Genomic DNA, 8901 nt, shown 5'->3' with positions numbered 1-8901 from the left:
CCTTCACCCCCCACTTTCCCCCCTTGGTGTCCATACGTTTGTGCTCTACATCTGCAGCACTATTGGCTTGAATAGAAAAATAATTTTCCTTACTGAAAACTCTGCAGGTCTCTATAAAAAGGGGTATCAGAGAAACTGTAATGCTGAACAGTTTCTATGAGCCAGGTGCTGTGGCCAAGCTTGGTAGATACTATCTCACTGACTTCTCCTAACAGCTCTCAGGTACACTCTGTTATTTCACATTTCATTTTACAAATGAAACTAACAAAGCTTAGAAGGACAAATGACTTAAGGAGAAAGGAAGTTGGAACTTGAACTGAGACCATCTGACCCTACTTCTCCATAGCGCACTCACTCTTAAAATACTTCACTTGGCTTCACATAAGAAGTAAATCGAAAGAAAATTCTCGCCTCACCCCCATTTTTAAAAGAAACTGAGGCAGGTCTGGATTTATAACCAAGTGGCTTTACTAAGAGAATCATGTGCCGCTATTACACGAACATGCACTTAATGATTGCAAACCAAAGGTCTAGCTGATAAAAGTGTATCACCAGGTGAAAGTAAATTCAGATTTTTGTGTCTCGGTAAAGTTATAGGACACATACAACTCTTTTCTCCCTCACCTCACCCCTTCCTCCCAGTTTCAATCACCGTAACAGTAACATTGACAGATACACATTCTCATAGTTTGTTTTAGACAAGTTCAGAAATCAGCAATAAAGAATAGAAGTGTCGAGCTTCCCTGGTGGCGCAGTGGTTGAGAGTCCGCCCGCCGATGCAGGGGACGCGGGTTCGTGCCCCGGTCCAGGACGATTCCATGTGCCGCGGAGCGGCTGGGCCCGTGAGCCACGGCCGCTGAGCCTGCGCGTCCGGAGCCTGTGCTCCACAACGGGAGAGGCCACAACGGTGAGAGGCCCACGGACGGCAAAAAAAAAAAAAATACTAAAACTGTATAGCTAAGGAATACAAGAATGTAGGATGTATTCTACAATGAAAAATATTTTTGATAGCCTTGCTTACTTCACAAATCAAAGTGCCTTACTTCCTGGGTTCTGCTGTAACAACTGGTATGAAACTTTAGCTGGAGTTTCTATTTTAGTTAAACAGGACTATACAAACAAAAACAATTGGAGGAGTTCAAAGAAGAGTAATTGCAAAAACAAAATTAAAAAGAAGATGAAGAAGAAGAATTCAGTCCTAAGGTAAGTGTAACGCAACTTGAAATCCATATTTGCAAGGAGAACTAACCTTCACGCCTTCTCTCCTTTCTCTTTCCAATGTTGATCCACATTGATTTAAGTCATGGACCTAAATGACTCAAAACTACCCTCCGAGTATTTCTCTGATCCAGACCTCACTCTCCTTTAATCAGTCCTGAGCATCAGGTACTAACTCATCTCCTGGTTCCTAACCTCTTGCCTGCCAAGTCATCCTTCCAGCTGTCCACAGAATTATTTTCACCAGATACACAAGTGATCCTATCACTCCCCAGGCTCAAAGTCTCCAATGCTTCCTCCGTTTTATAAATCCTGGCTGCCAAATGTCACCTCTGTAGGTCTCTGGCCAATCTCTCCAGACTCTTCTCCCAACAGATTGTTTCTCACAACCCTCCAACCCCCACACTTCCCCATCTTTATGAACTCCATTTTCTTTTTCTTCCTTTCTGTTTATTATTTTTTGTGAGAGTTCTGTTTTATTTGGCAGAAATTTTTAGCATTTCAAGCCCACGAGGTGGCCTCTCGGGTAACCCTGAGAGCTGCTCGGAGGAGGTGAGGGGGGAGCTAGGATGTATAGGAGTTTTGCAACAAAGGGCAGGTAGTAGGAACAAAAGATTCCTGTTAATTAAAGAAAACTAGAAATCTCAAGTTAAGGAATGTAGTGCTTTTCTATGTATGGGATGATGAAATCATTCACTGAAATCATTCCTTTGTTAGGCACCCCAAGCTATCTGGGGGCCAGTATTCTGTAGTATTTTCACATCCTGAGTTTCCTCAGGGCTTCCTGTGGGGAGGGGCTGCAGTCTGATGGCTGCTAGATGGTAGGTATTCTTTCCCTTCCTGGGTTCACTCAGGGCTCACCAGCTCACCATCAGCAGTGGCTGGGCTGTGGCTGCAATCACCGAACTCCATTTTCAAGTGTACAAAACTTACCTGGAGAAAGGAGAGAAGGAAAGGAAGAGGTCCAACACTTACAGAGTATCTCTCGTGTGCTGGAGTCCTCACTGGCCATCAGGGTCCCATCCCAGACCGTGGGCCTTGAGGCTGCATGGTTGAAACAAGCACGGAGACTGCAGATGAGAAGCCGCTCAGCCTGGTGACCACCAGTGATATGGGAAGAACTGACAAGGTAGGAAGGAGAAGCAGTGAGACTTGCAGACAGCAAGATTAGAGCCCACAGCAGGAACTGGTGAGCTCAGAGCAACATGGGACACACTGTGCTCTCCCTTCCTGGCATCCCTGACCCCTTATCACCGCCAGGAGTGAGAATCACTGCCCTCCTTCTACTTGCTCCCCATTGCTGCTTTTAAACCATCGTACAAAATCTTCACTTCGTTGAGCTTTCACACATCTTCCCATTCCATCCTCTGTGCCTTTCTCCTCACAGTCACAACAGATTCCCCCCTTGAGAACTCTGAGGTCCAAATCCAGCTCTCAGCCTTTTGTCTCCATCTGTCACCAGGAATGACCTTAACATCCACGGTGACAATCTATCTGACCTACTCTGCTCAACATTCTCTAATCTTCATGACTCTAACAGTCTTTTGTCACTCATCGACCACCCACTCCATGGCCACGCCCAAGACTTTGTCATTGTCCAGAGGTGTTTCTGCTTCACCTCTGACATGTTTAACTCCAACGTACCAATCCTTGACCACACTCTCTTGACCTCACGGCTCTTATATCTTCCCGTTTCTCGGTCCTTCCCTTCCATTCCATTCTGAGGCAGGAGATAGATGGGTCCCTGGCTGAGCAGCTAGAGTTTGTCCCCTGTGGACAGATAACTCCAAGATGAAGACGAGGAGGAACTGAGCCCCACCCAGATAAGAGACCACAGATTTCTCATTCTCAAGGTCAATGACACCTTTCCAACTATACACGTGCAGAAAGGCTCCTTGGAAATCAAAAGGGAGTGATGTCGACCTACCCATAGGCCTCTTCACCAGAATACATTTTGGCTAAGAGATGCACATGCACACATGGGAGGATCCTGAGATAAACCAAATACAGACTCAGAACCAGGTAAAGCAAGACGAGTGGCCAAAGGAAACCCGGAAGAAATGCCACACATAAGTGATTCAAACTACCACGAGGGCGCGACTTTCTCTCTCAGCCCGCCTGTCTATCCACACGTACTATCTGTCCTCTTAATAAACGCTTTACTTGTTTCACTACTTTCCGTCTTTGTGGGAATTCATTTCTGCAAAGCCCTTTGGGCCAGGGCCTTGTCACTGGCCATTGGTCTAGCGGCTAGGATTTAGCACTCTCACTGCCACAGCCGGACCTCCATCTCTGGCTGGGAACTGAAATCCTGCTTCAAGCTGCTGCAGGCCAAGGCCACCCAAGATGAATTCCTTTACATATTCATGGACACATACTTTCCTATCCATCCCAGATCCCATGGACCCTCATTTTAACCACTTGCGTTTCAATCAATTCACTCCTCTTTTTAAGAAGGTATTTATGCCTCCAACTTTATAGAGGAAAAAACCGAAGCTGTTGGACATATACTTCCTCAGCTCTTCACCTCTACCTAAAAATCTATGTCTGCATAACCAGGATTTTCTTTTTCCCAGGCCAAATGGAGAAGTGTTCCTACTCTCAAACTAGGCTATTTTCTCCACTTAAGTTCTTGATCTCACCTCTTATGTCCTTGCTCCATTGGTTATTCTTTCTTTCTCCTTTTTTTTCAGTCTTCCCCTTTCAACCGATTTCTTCCTCACAGACTATCAGTAAATTCAAGTGCCTCACATTTAAAAATTCCCTTCTGAAAAATAAATTAAAATTCCCTTCTGCTTCCCCCTGACTATCCCCTAATCCTCCCTCCTTTCATTCCCACGTAGCTTCCCACAAGGAATGGTCTAGACTCTCAACTTTCATTTATGGGCATCTTATTCAAATGAGATTATGATCCAGTAGGTCTAGGATGGAGACTGAGAGTTTGAACTTCTGATAAGCTCCTGGGTGAGGCCAGTACAAAGGGTCTCGAGACAATCCACTTCTTCAACTCAGATGTACTCTTCAATCCACTGTAATCTGGCTTCTGCCCCACCACTTCCACACCCTGGCATGGTCACCAATGACTTCTTATTTGTCAAATCAAATGAGTATGTGTCAAAATTTATGACCTCTTAGAGGGAAATCCGGTTTACTATTCCTATTGTGGAACTACAACCTTGACCTCCATGATGCCACTCTGTCTCTTTCTCCTTCTCTGATCATCCATTCTTAGGCTGCACAACTGGCTCCTTTTCTTAGTCTGCTTGGGCTGCCATACAAAGTTCCATAGACTGGGTGGCTTTAACAACAGAAAATGTTTTCTTACAGTTCTGGAGGTAGAAGCCCCAGATCAAGGTCCAACAGGGTCCGTTTCTGGTCAGAGCTCTCTTCCCCACTTGCAGATAGCAGACTTCTTGCTGTGTCCTCACATGGCCTTCTCTCAGTATTTATGTGTGGAAAGATCTCTCTCTCTCTTCCTCTTCTTATATGGCCACCAACCCCTTTGGATTAGGACCATAGCCATATGACTTCATTAACCTTAATTATCTCCTAAAAAGCCCTATTTCCCAAACAGTCATATTGAGGGTCAGCGTTTCAACATATGAATTTTATTTTATGAACAATTCAGTCCATAGCATCTTCCTTTGTTCTATCTTCAAAAGTTCACATCCTGCAGAGTTCTGTCCTATGCCTTCTCTCTTCATTCCTTATGCCTGGAGAGTTTCATTTACACTCTTGTCTTCAGCTACTCATACATAAGTGAGAGTGAAATCTTTATTGCAAGCCCTGTTGTGTGTATCCAGACACCTTCTGGATGTTTCCACTTGAGTGACCCTCAGAAATCTCAGACTCAGTATTACCTGCCCTTCCTCTTGTTTCCTTGTCTTCATAATCCATTAGTCACACCAGACAGAAGCTGGAGTACCCTCTCAGCAGCCCCATGGCTCCTGCCCACTGCCACTTCCTCTGCACTCAAGTCATTCAAGCTCCTTTATACCAGTCTGCTTTTAGACCTCAGGACCTTCCAGGCAGGAAGACAGAATGAGAAAGGATGTAGTCCTTACAGTCAGACTACCTGGATTTGAATTACAATTCCATCCCACCACTCACTAACGGTGTAACCTAAGGCAATATACTCACTGTGCCCCAGCTTCCCCATCTGTAAGATGAGGGTTATTATAATAATTCTCCCTACATCATTGTTATGTTGTTGTTATGAGGTGTAAGTGAAATAATCCATATAAAGCTCTTAGCTGGGTACGTAATGAAAATTCTACTAATTTTCTATTAATTAGTTAATATTGTAGTCGTTTGCTCATCCCTTCCACTTTCCCTGGATTATCTTTCCCTTCCCTTGTCTCCCTATCAAATACCTATTCATCTTTCAAATTTCAGCCCAAAGGAAATGCTCTTCAACAGATGTATGTTGATACAAGTTGCACAACTTGATAAAGTTACTTTATAAACTTTGAATCGTACACTTGAAAGGGCTAAATCATATGATTGTAAAAAAATGCATCAAATAAGTTTTATGTACACATTTTTTTTCTAGAGACTCGGGATTTACAGATGAGTAAAACCAGCAAATTGATATAACCAATTATTTATACCAAGAAATAATATTTACACACCAGAATAAAGAAATCAGGTTTATATAACGCAACAGCATAAAAACACTGTCCTACAACTAACAACTTAAGATGACTGATCAAGATCTAAGCCCTTAACACATCAGTGAGGGTCGTGAATTTGCCCAGCATCTCAGCTCCGCCTAGAGATGTGAGGGACTTAGGGATGGCATTCTGCTCCAGACGATAGCATCACATTTTGTGTTGAATCTAAAAGACTCTTTTCTGAGACAAGGAACCCAGCAGGGATTTTTCTCACTTGATTGGGAGGTGAGGTGTTAAAGTCAAATGCTCTTCATTCCACCCCCGACCCGGGCTCTGCCTTGTTGGGTCTTGTGGGTCGTGTGGCCGATGCCCCAGGTTCTGGGGCCTTTCAGGGACTCAGCCCTTCAGCGCCGCTACCCCAAGCCTAGGTCTTACTGTGAGCCGCTCCAGCCTGCTGGAGACAATGCCGCTTAAATATATCCCTCGCCAAAGGCAGGCACCGCCATTGGGCACATTGTGGCGGTCACTGGTGCAGCGGTGAACGTCCAATTTGATGAGGGACTGCCACCCATCCTAAATGCCCCGGAAGTGCAAGGCAGGGAGACCAGTCTGGTTTTGGAGGCGGCCCAGCATTTGGGTGAGAGCACAGCAAGGACCATTGCCATGTGTGGTACAGAAGGCTTGCTTAGAGGACAGAAAGTCCTGGATTCTGGTGCACCAGTCAAAATTCCTGTTGGCCCTGAGACCTTGGGCAGAATCATGAATGTCATTGGAGAACATATTGATGAGGGAGGTCCCATCAAAACCAAACGCTTTGCCAGTATTCATGCTGAGGCTCCTGGATTCGTGGAGATGAGCGCTGAGCAGCAAATTCTGGTTACTGGTATCAAGGTTGTGGATCTGCTGGTTTCCTAGGCCAAGGGTGGCAAAACTGGGCTCTTCGGTGGTGCTGGAGTTGGCAAGACAGTACTGATCGTGGAGTTAATCAACAACGATGCCAAAGCCCATGGTGGTTACTCTGTGTGTGCTGGTGTTGGTGAGAGGACCTGTGAGGGCGATGACTTATACCATGAAATGATTGAGTCTGGTGTTATCAACTTAACAGATGCAACCTCTGAGGTAGTGCTGGGGTACAGTCAAATGAATGAACTGCCTGGTGTTCAGGCCTGGGTAGCTCTGACTGGATTAACTGTAGCTGAATACTTCAGAGACCAAGAAAAGGCCGAGATGCATTGCTGTTGATCAATGACGTCTTTCACTTCACCCAGGCTGGCTCAGAAGTGGCTGCTTTATTGGGCAGAATCCCTTCTGCTGTGGTTATCAGCCTACCCTGGCCACTGACATGGGTACCATGCAGGAAAGAATCACCACCACCAAAAAGGGATCCATCATATCTGTGCAGACTATCTACATGCCTGCTGATGACGTGACTGACCCTGCCCCTGCCACTACCTTGGCCCATTTGGATGCTGCCACTGTGCTGTCCCATGCTGTCGCTGAGCTGGGCATCTATCCATCTATGGACTCCACCTCTCCCATCATGGATCCCAACATTGTTGGCAATGAGCGTTATGATATTGCCTGTGGGGTGCAAAAGATCCTGCAGGAATACAAATCCCTCCAGGACGTCCCTGCCATCCTGGGTATGGATGAACTTTCTGAGGAAGACAAGTTAGTTGTGTTCTGTGCACGGAAAGCACAGTGCTCTTATCTCAGCTACTCCAGGTGGCTGTAAAGTTAAGCTCAAGGATCAGCTCCAGCATGAATTCATTTTTTTAATTTTTCTCTCGGCCCCATGAATTAATGGTCCCTCTTTCCTCCACTATATCCAGTACCTGCTTCTAACACAGTTTCTATATAATTTGTTTACATGTCTGCCTCCCTTTTTTATTATTTTTATTTATTTTTATTTTTTTTATAATTTTTTTTTTAAACTTCAATCATTCTTTGGCAAAGATTAGTCCTTTGTTTTATTAATTAATTAATTTATTTTTGCTGTGTTGGGTCTTCGTTTCTGTGCGAGGGCTTTCTCCAGTTGCGGCAAGCGGGGGCCACTCTTCATCGCGGTGCGCGGGCCTCTCACTGTCGCGGCCTCTCTTGTTGCGGGGCACAGGCTCCAGACGCGCAGGCTCAGTAGTTGTGGCTCACGGGCCTAGTTGCTCCGCGGCATGTGGGATCCTCCCAGACCAGGGCTCGAACCCGTGTCCCCTGCATTAGCAGGCAGATTCTCAACCACTGCGCCACCAGGGAAGCCCTGCCTCCCTTTTTTAAATGATGATATTCTTAAGACTAGAAACCATATCTTATGTCTTTGTAGCTCTAGCTCCTAGCCCAGCAAAGTGAATAAGTGAATGAGTGAATGAATGGCAAGTCCTACTTGAATAATGGTCTGTGCAAGGCTCACGCATTTCATTTGATATTAGTCTCTTTAAGAATTCTCCATCCTTCCCCACCATGCTGTTCATTTGTCGAAGAAACTGGATTATTTCTTCTGGAGAATTCCTACATTCTGAGTTTGGCTGATTATATCCTCTTAATGTTGTTTACCCTGTCCTCTTTCCCTTAGATTTCCTATAAACTCATTGTTAGATCTAGACCGTATAAAAAAATATGAAAAGTCTGAGATTTTATCCTACTTGTAAGCTAACAGGTCACTCTGCTTCAGTTCCATGAGCGCTGGGAGAAGGCACAAGACTCCTGGGACAGAGACGAAGGACAGTTATTACTCCCAACAATAACAGTAGCCAGATTATCAGCACTTGTGCTGGTGTCTGAGCCCCAATTCCCACAGAGTGACACAAGGATGGAATTTTACAAGCTCCTCGGGTGATTCTAATGTGCAACCAGATTTAAGAACCACTAAAAGGCCTGACTGGATTCAGTAAAGTCTAACTGCCCCATTATTTATTCTTATATCCCAAATGTTTAACAGTGTGCCTGGCACCGAGTCAGTTCCCAATAAATAATAATAGCTAATATTTATTGAATATCTTTATATATTCTAAACATCTGATACATTTTACACTAAAACCTTTGAGTTAAGTACTAGTGTCATGTTTCTCCCTTTACA

The 8901-nt window shown here is 44.8% G+C and overlaps 1 pseudogene; it reads left to right on the top strand.

Moving 5' to 3' along the window:
- Positions 1-2266: 2266 nt before the first annotated feature.
- Positions 2267-7566, top strand: LOC137225984 (ATP synthase subunit beta, mitochondrial pseudogene; annotated as a pseudogene).
- The last annotated feature ends 1335 nt before the right edge of the window (positions 7567-8901 follow it).

The sequence above is a fragment of the Pseudorca crassidens genome, chromosome 6 (genome assembly GCF_039906515.1).
Source record: "Pseudorca crassidens isolate mPseCra1 chromosome 6, mPseCra1.hap1, whole genome shotgun sequence".
NCBI classification, from domain to species: Eukaryota; Metazoa; Chordata; class Mammalia; order Artiodactyla; family Delphinidae; genus Pseudorca; species Pseudorca crassidens.
Note: the sequence above shows the minus strand (reverse complement) of the source record. Positions and strands in the feature narration are given on the sequence as shown.